Here is a 14,247-nt window from a genome sequence, read left to right as displayed (position 1 = left end):
ATGTTCCTTGTACCATCTGTCCTATCCAAATGCCGCCCCCACCCATGCAGGGAAGCATCCTTGGTCACCATGATCGATGGGGAAGGAAGAACAAATGGGTGGCCCAGAAGAAGTCTGGGGACTGAAGCCACCACTGAAGAGAGTCCCAGGAAACTCAGGACAATTGGACCACATATGACAAAGGAAGATTGAGAAAGGATCACTGAACCACTAAGGTCCACTGAAAAATCTGTATGTGAAAGCATGTGGTTGGTAGAAGGGTGATCATGGCTGCCATGGACCCCAATGCCCGAAGAACCATACTTGCAGGGGAAGACAGGTCTGAAGAATAGACTATATGTGAAGCTAAAGCAGTAATAACCTGTCTGGAGGCAGAAACACCCTGCCCTGAATTATATCCAACCAAGCCCCTATGAAGTCCAGCACCTGAACAGGTAACCAGGTTCGACTTGGCAAGATTTATTGTGATGCCCAGGGAAGGGAGCTAGGTGGAGAAGACAATCTCTGGCCTGAATCAGTCAATGCCTGGAGGGTTTGACTTGGCAAGATTTATTGTAATGCCCAGGGAAGTGGCTAGGTGGAGAAGACAATCCCTGGCCCGAATCAGTCAATGTCTGGAGGGAGTGGAAAGGAGCCAATCGTCCAGACAGGAAACCTGAAACCCCTGCAGCTGCAGGTGAGCCGCCACTACCTCTATCTCTTTGGTAAGCACACAGGGGCAGTGGAGAGTTCAAAATGGAGCACTCTGAACTGAAAATGACTGGCTCCCAGCCAGAAGCATAGGAACCATCTGGAGTATCTGTTCATCTTGATATGATAGTACGCATCCTGTAGTACAGGAGGAAACCTGACCGTGAGCACATCCAGTCACTCATCTGCAGAAAGGGCAGAATGGACAGTTGAGTGACCATCAAACTTTGTCTTGGCAACGGACAGCGTCAGGGCAGAGAGATCGAGGCTGAATCTTAAGTCCCCTAATTTCTTTGGCACCAAAATGAACCTGGAATAAATGCTTTATCCAGACTGGTTTGGGGGGAGGGACTGGACGACTCACTTTTTGAGCAGCCTGGCGATTTCTAAAGTTGCTTCCTCCCTTTGACTGGGTGGAACATTCGGGAGGTTTTTTGTTGCAGTGGGAGGGAGAAGGAATGGAATGGAATAACCTCTGGATATTATTTGCAGCACCCAACGATCATTCATGATGGACTCCCAGGCTACTGGGTGGAGAGAGAGATGCCTCCCTGACTGCCACCAGAGAACAGCAGCCAGGCAATCCCTCAAGATTGTTGAAAGGGTCTGTCTGAGAATGATCTCAAAACCCTTGGTTCTTCAGACCCCCTCTGCCATGAGGGCAGCGTCTGTTATTTTCCTCTCTGCTCCTGGGGGGGAAAGACAACCTTTGAGCATTCTGGGAAAAACTCTGAGAATTCCGAAACCACATCTTCTTGACTCCACACAGAGTCCTCGAAAAGGATCTTTGTGGAGTAGAGAAGTAGAACCTGACAGCAGACAAGGTCTTTCCATCCCTCTCACTCTGGGTCAGAGTGTCATGAATGGTTTTGCAAAACAAAGATGACCCGTCAAAGGGAGTGTTCGTGAATGACGCCTTGAAAGGTTCTGAATAGGCACAAAGCTGGAGCCAGGCCTAATGGCAACGCCCGTCCTGGCAGCAGCACCCTCAGTCGCATGAGAAAGCAGCCTCATGGACATGTTAGAAATGGCAGTTAGGGTGGCCATGCGGGAGGAGAAAACTTTCTCCTCTGTCAATATGGACCCTGAAGCAGACTCAGTGACCTCCTTAACCAGGTTCCTCTGCAGTCTGATAACATGGGCCAAATAATTCAGCACATGCAGAGCAAAGGTGGCTGAAGCATAAGCCCGCTTCCCACAGTGGTCCATTACCCTAGACTCCCTGTCTGGAGGATGGACCAAGGAGCTCCCTTGGGCCAGCTCCTTCTTGGTGGCTGCCGCAACCACCATGGCATCAACTTGGGACCCCTTGACCAATGGGGCCTGTCTGATGGAACACTCAGAACCTTGTCTGGTTCCTTCCATGCTCTACTAGACATTAAATCCACCAAGGGATCCGCAAGAGGGGACACCCAAGAAGTAGAAGGTCCTGTGCCAATTGCATCCAGGAATACAGACTCATCGGGGTTGGGCTTCAGGGTACATCACCCACCTCTTTGGCGAAGGATTTCCATGATGTCACCAAATGAGACATCATCAGGGGGTGACAGAGGGGAATCCTCCTCTTCATCCAAGTCTGTATCATCAGTGAGAGACTCCCGTGGGGAGTCTAAGTGCCTCCTCTTGCACACATGCTACTGAGGGGCCACCTCAGGGGGAAACTCCAGGGAGGACTCAAGAAGCTTCAGGGGATTCCTGAAGAGGAACCTCCTGGGGTAGTCTGGCAGCAGGCTGTCCCTGAGGTGGCAGGACAGAAGATTCTGGCCCAGAAATTAAGTAACCAGGGCGGAATCTAAGGACGAAAGTGTCAAGGTTCTCAAAGGAGTTGAGAGGACCCTCTCCACCATCTTGAAGGCCAAAGGTGGGAGGACCCTAGAAGGCAGCACATCTGGAGACAAAAATGTTGGTGTCAGAGCCTGCTGGGCCGCTACCCCTGGAGCCAAGGGGGGAGTCAGAGCAGAGCTTCCCAGCGCCGAAGCGCCGGGGGGAGTCAGAGCAGAGCTTCCCAGCGCCGAAGCCCCAAGGGGAAGGGACATCTCCAACAGCCTCACAGTCAATGCCAGCCCCTCCGACCCGACGCCAAAGCTACAGTCCCGAGAGTCAGTCCACTCCAACAACATATGAGCCAAACTGCTCAAGGTAACTCTCTGCATCAAGGGACCATTGGCGCCGATGCCTCAACACTTGGAAACCTCAGACCCAAAGACTACGTAGCTGAAGGTCGGATCGGAGAAGGAGATATCGTTGGAAATCAGACTGCTTGCTCACAGCTCCAGAGAGAGAGGGAGCAGGCAAGACTTCCAGCTGAATCTGGGCCTGAAGAAATTTCAATATCACCCTGCCCACCTCGGCTTCAGACAGGCTTCCAAGTGGACTGGACAGTGGAAGCCACAGACCCCGACCGGGAATGAAGCCGTGGGGAGGCAGAGGCAGGGGATCTAGTCCTAGAACTCTCCAGCACTGGGGAGAAGCAAGCGGAGCAGAGCAGAAGAGAACCCTGGGCTAGTTCGGGCCAAGACTTAGAGGGTAGTTCTGCTGAGGAAGACAGCTCAGATCATCTCTTCCTCGGCTGATCCCGCTCCTTCTGTCAGACCCTTTCTCAGTCCCCAGACTTCTTAATGGGAGTTTCAGTCCCAGAAGCCTGGGGGGAGGAAGAAGAGGCCTCGACAGGAGGAGGAAGTAGGCCCTTCAGAATGTGCATATTCCTCCTGTCGATAAGTGTGTGTGGGGGTTGAAGCCCGGGCAAATCGAGCAAGAGGAATCTAAATGGGGAACCCCAAACACAACACGTACAGAGTGTGGGCATCAGATGGAGGAATCTTATGCCCACACTATGTACACTTCTTAAACCCCGGCTTTGGAGTCTCGGCCTTGGGAAAAAAAAAGAAAATCCAGGCGGCACGCGCACACACACACACACACACACACACACACACACACACACACACACACACACACACACACACACACACTCTCTCAAAAAGGAGAGGAGAAAAAGAACAGAGAGGACAGAAGTAGCAGGAGTTTATTTTATTTATTTATTTTTTAACTAAACAGGAATGCCCAATGCGGGTATAGGAAAGGTAGAAGAAAAAGGGTAGGTAGAAGAAGAAAAAGGGAGATAAGACCCAAGAAACAAACTTACCAGTACCGAATAAACCTTAGAGGAGCTTGGAACAAAGCAACCCATGCTGTTTGCAACAAGCGGCAAATGAGATCTGAAGGAAAGAAAGAGCTCAGGCATTATAGGTAGGGGGAAAACTTGGATTTTGGATCCGATGTTGGGGTATACGACTGACTCGGATCCTTGCCGGATCAGCGTCCCACAGGTTGAAGATCAAATGAAAACAACAACTTCAGATCATCCATTTTGCTTTTAGACAAAAGACCAGATAAGGATCCACAAAGGAAGATTGTATCATCCTCTTCAGCAACAGCTTATTCTTCCTTTCTACCAGGGCCCAGTAACTAAATGGCCTTTTGTAATTTCTAAGATTTGTTTCACTTTTCTACAGTTATATCTCACTTCTTCCCATGTCTTTCCAAAGTTAGATTTTTTTTCTTTTTCTTTATAACGTTCTTCTAAAGATTTCAACCATTTCTCCGTCAAAACAATAAAAAGTTTTAAATGCTTCAGTTTGGACACCTGGTTAAATTCTTGGCAAACAACCATAACACTGAGGTTTACAGTTGAGCCCTAAACCAAACAAGCTCTGACTGGGGCTCATCTTTAGGTGCACAAATTTTTATCAAATGAAGTCAGAAATGGTGATATACTTTCTCTCTCCCATGTTTTTGGGGAACAAAAATTCCAGTATGTGCAAGCATACTATGCAGTAGAGGGGTTAACTGGAGCCTCTTGGCAGCCACTAGTCTGGTGGAACTTCAAACCGCAAACTAATGAAAAAGAAACATCCACTGCAAAGTTATGGAGCAAAAAAAAATGTCAAGCCCTGCACATGCACGTTTAAATGGAATTAATACCAGCATCACATCAGTGCAGAAGTATACCAACTTCATAACTGTGACTGCTCAGAAAGCCTCCATTATGATATTGTGGGACCAGCAGTAATCAGACAGTGAGAAAAACTGAAAGGTGAACATGTTAACAGTGGATTTATATATGAGCCCCATGCCACCAACACAGGTACCGTCACAGGTAAGAGATCAGTGTCAACCTTCATAAGGAAAAAAAAAAATAAAAAAATAACACATCTTGGAAAATCCGGCAACACTAACAGAAAGAGAAAGCAAGTAAACCCAAATATCATCAGTTAATACTGGCCACCCTCTATACAAGGGACTTGCATTTCTGTGCATGGAAACAATATCCATAATCACCGAACATATATTAACGAAAGCGCTTTCACCAAAAAAGCGCTTTCATTAATATATGTTAAAAAAATAAATAAAGAAATCAACGTTTATGCAGGGGGGCCCCCTGCACCCCCCAACACACCCCCTACTTTAATATTCTCACTCCGAGACAGCACTACAGTGAGGAAAAGGGAATTTTCCCTTATCCACACCATAGTGCGGTCTCGCAAACAGGCATACCTATGCAAAAGTGCTTGTTCGGTGAAAAGCACTTTCGCGCAAGTATGCCAAACCGAAATTAGTTTCGGTGATTTTGTCTTCGGGGATCTGTACGGATCCTATATATATATATATATATATATACATATATATATATATATATATATATATATATAAACACACACACATATACACATTGTAACAAAAGGAGATACTGCCAGTCCAGCTATCTGGAATTTTGTAAGTGGTTGTGTGTCATTTATGAATATCAACATGATTCATTTGCCAGTGTTACATACATACATATAACTGTAGGTCATATTGCAGACGTGTGCCGAAGAGATGTTTTTAATGTGGGATTCTAAATCTGAAAGACATAATGATTAGTTTACTGTAGTAAATCCTTGTTTGTTATGTATATGTTGCTTTGAATATTTTCTGTAAACCAGTTGTTGATTGTTTACATATTTTTGTAAATTATAATCTGTAGAACATATGGAGCTCATCTCCCTGGGCCTCCACTAAAAAAGGGCTACTTAGCTCAGGCGGACAAACCCAGTCATTAAATGTAAAATAAACAAATAAATAAATTTATACACTATTGTAACTCTTAACAGGAGAGACAGAAAGACGAGAGATTAACTTGCAAAACTTCAGCTGAGATCTCAACTCTATAGCTGTATCAGTGGGGAGTCTTATTGGGGATCTGGAGACAGAGGGATAAATCAAATAATGGTTGAGGTTAAGTTAATTTATAGATGGGCCATACACAAAAGATGTTATCTCTTGGTTTCAGTGCAGTAACAGAAACAATGTCTTGAACTAGAAGTTTTTTGTATTTCTTTACATGTGGAGGAATGTAAATTATTTTACGACTTCCATCATTTGCCAATAGATCTTAGCTCTATGCGTTTTCGCAGGTAGATTCTAAAATCAATGGTTTAGCTTGGGAACTAAAGTCGGATGACAAGAAGTGATGTCATCCTGCAAGTATCCCATCAGCAATATTTGAAATATTAATGTAAGAACTCTCTCAGAGAGAGGTAGTGCATTTTGTACTTGTCTTTGACCTGAAAACATCAGCTGAAAAACCCACTCACCACACCTGTCTTGCCTTGCTATGAGTAAGTAAGTCTAGGATACAGTATTTTTTCAGATATAGTCAGGAATATAGCTAAGCTTAAATTAGATGTTTTTCTTTACTTGAGACTGTCCTTCGATGTTATTTTAAATATTTCCTGTGATTTGGAACTCTGAAGTAATTAAGTAACTGTGATTGTTTACAGAGTATTTTCTTGTTCTTTTATTATTTATTATTAAATATATTTAAACCTTTCAATTCTGGCTGGTCTGTCTAGAAATATTGAAGCTCTTAGAGTACTTGCATATCTATTTGGTGACACTGTGCAGGCCACTCCTAATAGTCTTGCTCTTGGTCAAATTGGATTAATAGTAACATTACATGGTAAGATTGGACACCCTTTGCTAAGGGCCTTAAAGTAGCGGATATATAGTGGCTGGTGGCAGTGAAAACTACCTCATAGTCTGGGCAGAATGGGGCATAGCTAGTAAACCTGTGCCAGCATTTCCCAGGGTGTGTGTGTGTGTGTGTGTGTGTGTGTGTGTGTGTGTGTGTGTGTGTGTGTATGTGTAAGTGTAAATCAAACCTCAACGTGTGTGTGTCAGCTGCTTTTGCAGGGACATAAAGCACTGGTTGGACAGAGAGGGTTCCTGGAGGTCTTGGCTTGGCCAGTCAGCTGAGATCTCAGCTCTATAGCTGTATCAGTGGGGAGTCTTATTGGGGATCTGGAGAAAGAGGGAGAAATCAGCACCAGACTGGCTGTGGTCTCTGTGTCCTCTTAAGGGAAATTGCACTTGATGCAGAGAGTTGCATCTAGAAATACATGTATGTAACTTGTCATTCTCCCAGTGTGTACTTCCACCACAGTTGCCAGTGTTGAGGACTGAGGCTCCTTGATTACTGGGCCAGTAGTAAGCATTTAGTTAATAACATTTGGTCAACTAAGCAGATGGTCTACACATGGGCAAGACTGCACAATTCTCTTGGGTTGGGCAATATGCTATTTCCACGACATTCTATGACGTCAGTGTTTGTATATATTATTAGTGGAGGGGTGCATGGGGTTTGCACCTCTACAAAAAATTATCTTTTTATGTTTTGTTTGTGTGTGTGTGTGTGTGTGTGTGTGTGTGTGTGTGTGTGTGTGTGTGTGTGTGGTGTGTGTTTAAGTTTTAATTTTGCATGCTCCAGGTTTTGCTGCATGAGTAATAGCATGCAGATGTTTGCATTACTGACATTTTATGTTCAATATTTTGAATGTCAACATTTGGGGCTTTCGATTATATTCAGCACCCCATATATCTATGAGCATGTGGGTGCAGGTGGGTGTGTGCACATGCCAACATAAATATCCAGGTGTGCAGCCACACCAGTGGCATATTTGATTAGCAGCTTGGGTGACTGATGGAATGGTAGGGAAGGGTTGGGTGTGCCCATCCTGGTGGGTGGGGAGTTACATGGGTACTCCCTGGTGAAGACCGGGGATATCACACTGGGGACACTGTCCAAGGAGGAGAAGGGTAGTGATCTGGTCAGAGATGCCACAGAGGCAGAGCAACTGGCCACATCACCATTGTATGCCCACCCCTCAGACATAACCATAGCTGCAACAACAGGAGAGGGCAGTAATTAGGTAAGGTCTAAAATAAAGAAAAAAAAATGATGGTGGTGGCCAAAACTCTCAAGATGCCCTTACATTCTGTGACCATACCTAGCTATACAAACATGCATGCACTGGGTAGGAAGGTTGTAGAATGACTCAGAGATAAAAAAGTGCTCCACAAAAAAAATGTTCAGGAGTATGTGTCTTGTGGGTACACACACATGCAGCGATGTACATGTGTATATAAGCCTACAGGCTGTACATGCCCATCTGTGTCTACATACATCCAGCTGTGTGCGTGTATATATGTATATATATATATATATATATATATATATATATATATATATATATATATATATATATATATATATATACATAAAAGTACAGTTTTGTACCTACCATAAATGTAGATGTTCGAGTGCTAATACAGCTGCAGTCATAACTGATGGGTTCTCCTGCCGTCAGGCAGTTCCTCGGTCGGCCGAATTCCAAAGTCTAGGTCTGGCGTCAGTTGTCGTCGCTTCTTCACTGACGTCAGTGCGACAGGGGTATAAAGGAACCAGCCAACGCCATTTTCTTCAGTTTTTCTTGCCCCAGATGTCAGGTGCCCCCAGAAGGAAGGCAATATATACATTTGTGTAATAATGCAGTGCAATATAATCAAAATACATTAGTTGCAAGCAAATACATCATAAATGAATACCCCAATCAGGTTGTATGAGGATGTGTTAGCCTATAGGCCTGTCCCAAGAGGGGAAGGAGGGAGGGAAACCTGGACTGCAGCTGTATTAGCACTCGAACATCTACATTTATGGTAGGTACAAAACTGTACTATGTTCATCGTGCATACAGCTGCAGTCATAACTGATGGGTAGAATCCCAAAGCTAAGTAAGGGGTGGTAGGCACTAGGTGGAACTAGGAGGAGCCAAAATGCCCTGAAAGACTGCAGTGGCAAAGCCTGCTCTAGATTTGGAGTATAATGGTAGGTTGTAGTGCTTGGAGAAGGTATGCACAGAACTCCAAGTGGCTGCTTCCAAAATATCCTTGGTAAGAACTCCTCTGAGGAAGGCTGCAGAGGTGGCTGTGGCCCTGGTGGAATGAGTTCTAATGCCTGTAGGAACAGTTTTGCCATGAAAGGAATAGCAAAAGCATATGCAGTGGGATATCCATTTTGAGACTGTCTGTTTGGAAATTGGCTTTCCTTGAGCTCCTACCGCATAGGACACAAAGAGCTGTTCTGATTTTCTGAAAGGCTTTGTTCTGTCCAAATAATAACGCAGTTGTCTGTGGATGTCCAAGGAATGTAGTAATCTCTCCCCTTTGTTTTGAGGATTAGGATAAAAAGTAGGTAAATGTATGGCCTGATTTAAAGCTACCCTGGATACCACTTTAGGCATAAAGGACGGGTTGGTTCGTAAGGAAACTCTGTCCTGATGGAAGATGATAAAAGGCTGGACAGCCATGAGAGCCTGTAGTTCTGAAACTCTACGAGCTGAGGTGATAGCCAGAAGGAAAGCTGTTTTCCAGGACAAATATTGCAAATCTGATGAGGCAGCTGGCTCAAAGGGAGGCAAGGTCAGTTTTTCCAGAATGAAATTAAGATCCCAAGCAGGTATTGGTTGTTTCCTTGGAGGTCTTAAATTCTTAGCCCCTCTGAGGAACGGTCTTAAGAGAGGGTGAGAGAATAAAGGTAGATCAGTGTTGTATTCTGCAGAAATGGCTGAGGCATGGATTTTAATGGAGGAGAATGAAAGTCCACTGCTTAGCAGCTCAGCCAAATATTGTAGTATTTGAGGTAAATTAAGTTTTCCAGGATCCTGGCCCTTTTTCTCATTCCAGACACAAAACCGTTTCCATTTTGCGGAGTAAGCTTTTCTAGTTGATGGCCTTCTGGCCTCCAAAATGACATCCTGCACCTCCTTGGAGAGTAGGGCCTGTTGTGATGCTAAGGAATCTTCCATGTGGCTAGATTGAGTGTTTTTAGCTGGCTGTGAAGAGTTTTGAAGCTGTGCTGAGTCAGAAGAAGAGGCATTAGAGGCAGGGTCCATGGTGGGGAATGCGTCAGGCTCCTCAGGAGTGGGTACCAGTGTTGCCTTGGCCAGTCCGGAGCAATGAGAATCATCTTTGGTCTGTCTGCTCTGTTTTTCAATAGAACTTTGGGCAGCAGAGGGAGAGGTGGGAAGGCATAAACTGTCATTGATGTCCAACTGAAAGAGAGAGCGTCCACTCTCCAGGCCTTTGTATGGAAAATCCTTGAGCAGAATTTTGTCAATTGATGATTTCTGTGGGAGGCAAAGAGATCTATGTCTAGCCTTCCCCATTCTTGGACTATTTCTGTAAAAACTTTTGGATGCAATTTCCATTTGTGTGGATCTGTCATATTCCTGCTTAGGTTGTCTGCCAGCGTGTTTTCCTTGCCTGGCAAGTACTGTGCTTGTAGTTCCATTTGTAAGTCCATGGCCATGTTCCAAAGTGACATGGCCAGTCTGCATAGGGGGTAAGAATGTGTTCCTCCCTGTTTGTTTATGTACGACATAACTGTGGTGTTGTCCGTTCTTATCAATAGTTAACCTGGTTGTAGAAGGTCCTTGACAGCTATAATAGCATTTATTACTGCTAGCATTTCCTTTTGATTGATGTGAAGGTGCTTTTCTTTTTGGGACCATTTGCCCTGAATGCACCGATCTGTCATGTGCGCCCCCCAGGCGTAGTCTGAGGCGTCTGTTGTGATGACTTGATTTGCTTGAGGCTTGCTGAATGGAAGACTTGTGTTTGTTTGACATGCTTGAGCCCACCACAGAAATTCCTTTTGCAGACATGGAATTAGTGGTATTATTGTTTCCAAACTGTGGCTGTGTTGAGACCATATGTTTTTCAGGTACCATTGTAGTTTCCTCATATGCAGCTTTGCACATGGGATAAATAAGATGCAAGATGCCATGAATCCCAGAGCCTGCAGGATTTTCCTTGCAGTCAGCCTGGTGCAATTTGCTAGTGTTCTGAAGTATTGAATTAGTTGCCCCTGCTTCTCTGGCGTGAGGTAGGCCATCTGGGTGTTTGGCACCCAGGAAAATTATCTTCCGAGAGGGTATTAGCCTTGATTTCTTTTTGTTGACTGTGTATCCCAGAGAGTTCAACAACATTATTACATAAGCCAGATGTTTCAGAAGAATGTGCTTGCTGTCCGCTTGGATCAGGCAGTCGTCCAAATAGGGGTATATTTGTATCCCTTGAAGTCTGCAGTATGCAATTAATGATGCCAGGCATTTCGTGAATACTCTGGGCGCAGTAGATAAGCCAAAGGGCAATGCAGAGAATTGATAATGGGTTGAACCTGCAAGAAATCTGAGGTACCTTCTGCAATTTTGTCTGATTGGGACATGCAGGTGTGCCTCCTTGAGGTCCAATGTTACCAGCCAAGACTCCTTGCCCAGCATGGGAAGAAGTTGCTGTAGAGTGAGCATCTTGAATTTTGGTACGAGTAGAAATGTGTTTAGGATGGATAGGTCCAAAATAGGTCTCCAATCTTTTCCCTTCCTTGGTACCAGAAATAGCCTGGAATAAAAACCTTGACCTTGTTCGTGCGTAGGTACCTCTTGAATAGCTTTCATGTTTATGTGATCTGTAATTTGCCTTTGTGCCTCTGCCCTTTGATTGTGTGGCAGGTTTGGCATGCCTCTCATTTTTGGAAGGGTGTGAAAAATGGAATTTGTAGCCTCTGTTTATAATGTCCAGGATCCATTTGTCCTTTGTGACAATATGCCAATTTTTTGAAAATAATGCCAGCTTTCCTCCTAAGGGGGCTGCCATTTGAGACTTGGTTGGCATGCAAAGGGGAAAGTCATTGAGTTTGCTTTCTGAAATATTGCGAGTTATCCTCACCACCTCTTTGTGTAGGAGCTTGCCATTGTCTGCCTCTAAACGATCCTTGGGATTGTCCTCTGCCCCTCGGGCGCCTGTATCTGCCTCTTTGGGGTCTGTCCGTAGCAGGAAAGGACCAGTTTTTGGAAGGCCAATTTCTACTAAAACGTGGGGGTTGTACCTGTAGAAAATCTTTCACAGTTTGCATTGATTTAGCCTTTTCCTCCATTTTCCTTAATACCGCCTCAGCATTAGCACCAAATAGTACATCCTTTTGAAGAGGGGCGTCTAGTAATTTAGCTTTGACATGATCAGGCAAGGCTTGTTCCTTGAGCTAGGCATGCCTACGTATGACTGATCCTGTAACAGCAGCTCTACATGAGGCCTCAAAAGCATCAAAACCACATTGTAAGGTATGCTTACCCACTTGTTCTACACTATGCATCAAATCCTGCAACTCCTTCAAGTCTGGTTGTTCAGGTTGTGACATTTTACTTTTCAATTGTGATAACAAAAACTGTTGGTATTTTAGCATATGGAACTGACAGTTTAAGGCCCTCATGGTTAAGGTAGCCGAGGTATATACCTTTTTTCCCCACCTTTCTAAGGATCTGGAATCTCTCTCAGAAGGTAATGGGTTTTTAGCAATGGAGGCCTTAACTCCCTTGGGGCCCTGTGAAATGGTTTCTGGGTCAGCAGCATGGCTTTTGTATAGAAATTGGTGTGAGTCAGGAACCCTGTAGTACCTGTCAGGCTTAACTGGAGCTGGAGGTAGAGAGTCCGGGTTAAGGCAGGCTTCCGAGTAAACATCATCTAGGATGTCCAAGACAGGAGGTATAGCCAGAGGCCTGTGCTGAGGTAGCAAGAGAAATTCCCTAAGCCTTTTCTTGGAATCTGAATAATCTTGGCCTTCCCAGTGGAATTGTTCCCTTAAGGTATGCAAAGTTTCTCCAAATGAGTAATCCTCAGGGGGGGGATACAGAAGGGATGGACTCCTCCACATCAGAATCTTCAAAAGGGGAGTAAGAATGTTCCTGATCATCAGAGTACTCTGAAATAATGGAGCCCTGATCAGAGGAGGGGGAATCTTCCTCCACTCTGGGCCTTTTGTCCGGTGGGGGCTGAGAACCTCTGATAAGAGTAATTAAATCCTCAGCCATTTTAAGCATCTGTTTCTTAGGCATGGGCCCTGTTTAGCTGGTCTCTTAGAGTGCATGGTTGCTTTAGACTTAGTGAAAGCCTTGATGGAGAAAGAAGAGGAAGGTCTGAAGACACCTTGAGTGGAGGTGGACCTGTCCACATTCTGAGTTTCAACGCCTAGAGTGGCTTCGGTATCAGTAGTCGGGGTGCGGGCCAAGGAGCCTGCGACCTCGGGCACAGGAGACACCATCAAAGTAGTGTCGTCGGTAGTCAGGGGCTGCATAGGCGCCTCGCTGAGAACCGGAGCACGTGTAGTAGGCTTTGGCGTGGTGTCGGTAGAGGCCGCGGACCTCGTGTGTCGGTCCTTATCTTTGCGTTTTTTAGACAAAACTGGAGTCGGAGTATCCGACGACATAATATAGTTAAATGCTTTCCCAAAATAATGGTGGGCGAACTCCGCCCGATGCTTAATGGTGCGTTTGTTGAATGTAGCACAAAAACGACAGACCGAGACGTCGTGGTCTGGGCCTAAACAAGGTATACAGAGGGAATGGAAATCCTTATGCGGTATTTGTTTCCCACAAGAAATACAATTATTAACTTTGTCTGACATCGGTCTGAGGCAAGAAAAGTTTCCCCAACGGGGTACTTAGCTTTCAAGAAGACTTCGGTATCCTAATTTTCGTAATCTCAGGAGCTGGCCGATCGGCACTTGCGAACTGCTTCTGCTTCGGGCACCGCGCGGCAAGAAAGACGGAAGAAAATGGCGTCAGCTGGTTCCTTTATACCCCTGTTGCACTGACGTCAGGGAAGAAGCGACGGCAACCGACGCCGGACCTAGACTTTGGAATTCGGCCGACCGAGGACCCGCCTGATGGCAGGAGAACCCATCAGTTATGACTGCAGCTGTATGCACGATGAACATCATGTACACATACCTAGACATGTATTTGTGAAGTCACACTTCACTGTATGCAGGTATTTATGTCAATAAGTTAATGCCTATGTGCACATGATCATATTAGCACCATTATGATCATAAGGCACACCTTCTAGTAGTGCGGTAGACTAAAACCAACAATGTTTTTCATATAACAGCAAGTGTTTAAGTAACACTTGATTACGATTCAACATACCAGTGCCAAGTTCATTTTCACATTATTATGAAGTTCAGTGCTAGCTGTCACTGTGAGCCCAACAAATGCACAACGTACACTGATAAATCAACACTGCAAGCAGGCACTAGCAGGTCCTGGAAAGTCAGCAATGTTCACTGGTATGTTATGCCAAGTTAAGGTCACCGCTGGTGTCAAAAGATAGCCACTAATTTAA

General features: G+C 45.1%; 1 protein-coding gene across 5 annotated transcripts in view; it reads right to left on the bottom strand.

Annotated features, from left to right (window-relative positions):
• Positions 1 to 14,247, bottom strand: part of SCUBE3 (signal peptide, CUB domain and EGF like domain containing 3) — a 3,541,316-nt gene that overhangs the window by 731,732 nt on the left and 2,795,337 nt on the right. The window lies entirely within an intron of this gene.

This window comes from Protopterus annectens, chromosome 7.part0, assembly GCF_019279795.1.
Source record: "Protopterus annectens isolate FY-2018-M chromosome 7.part0, PAN1.0, whole genome shotgun sequence".
Classification (NCBI taxonomy): Eukaryota; Metazoa; Chordata; order Ceratodontiformes; family Protopteridae; genus Protopterus; species Protopterus annectens.
Note: the sequence above shows the minus strand (reverse complement) of the source record. Positions and strands in the feature narration are given on the sequence as shown.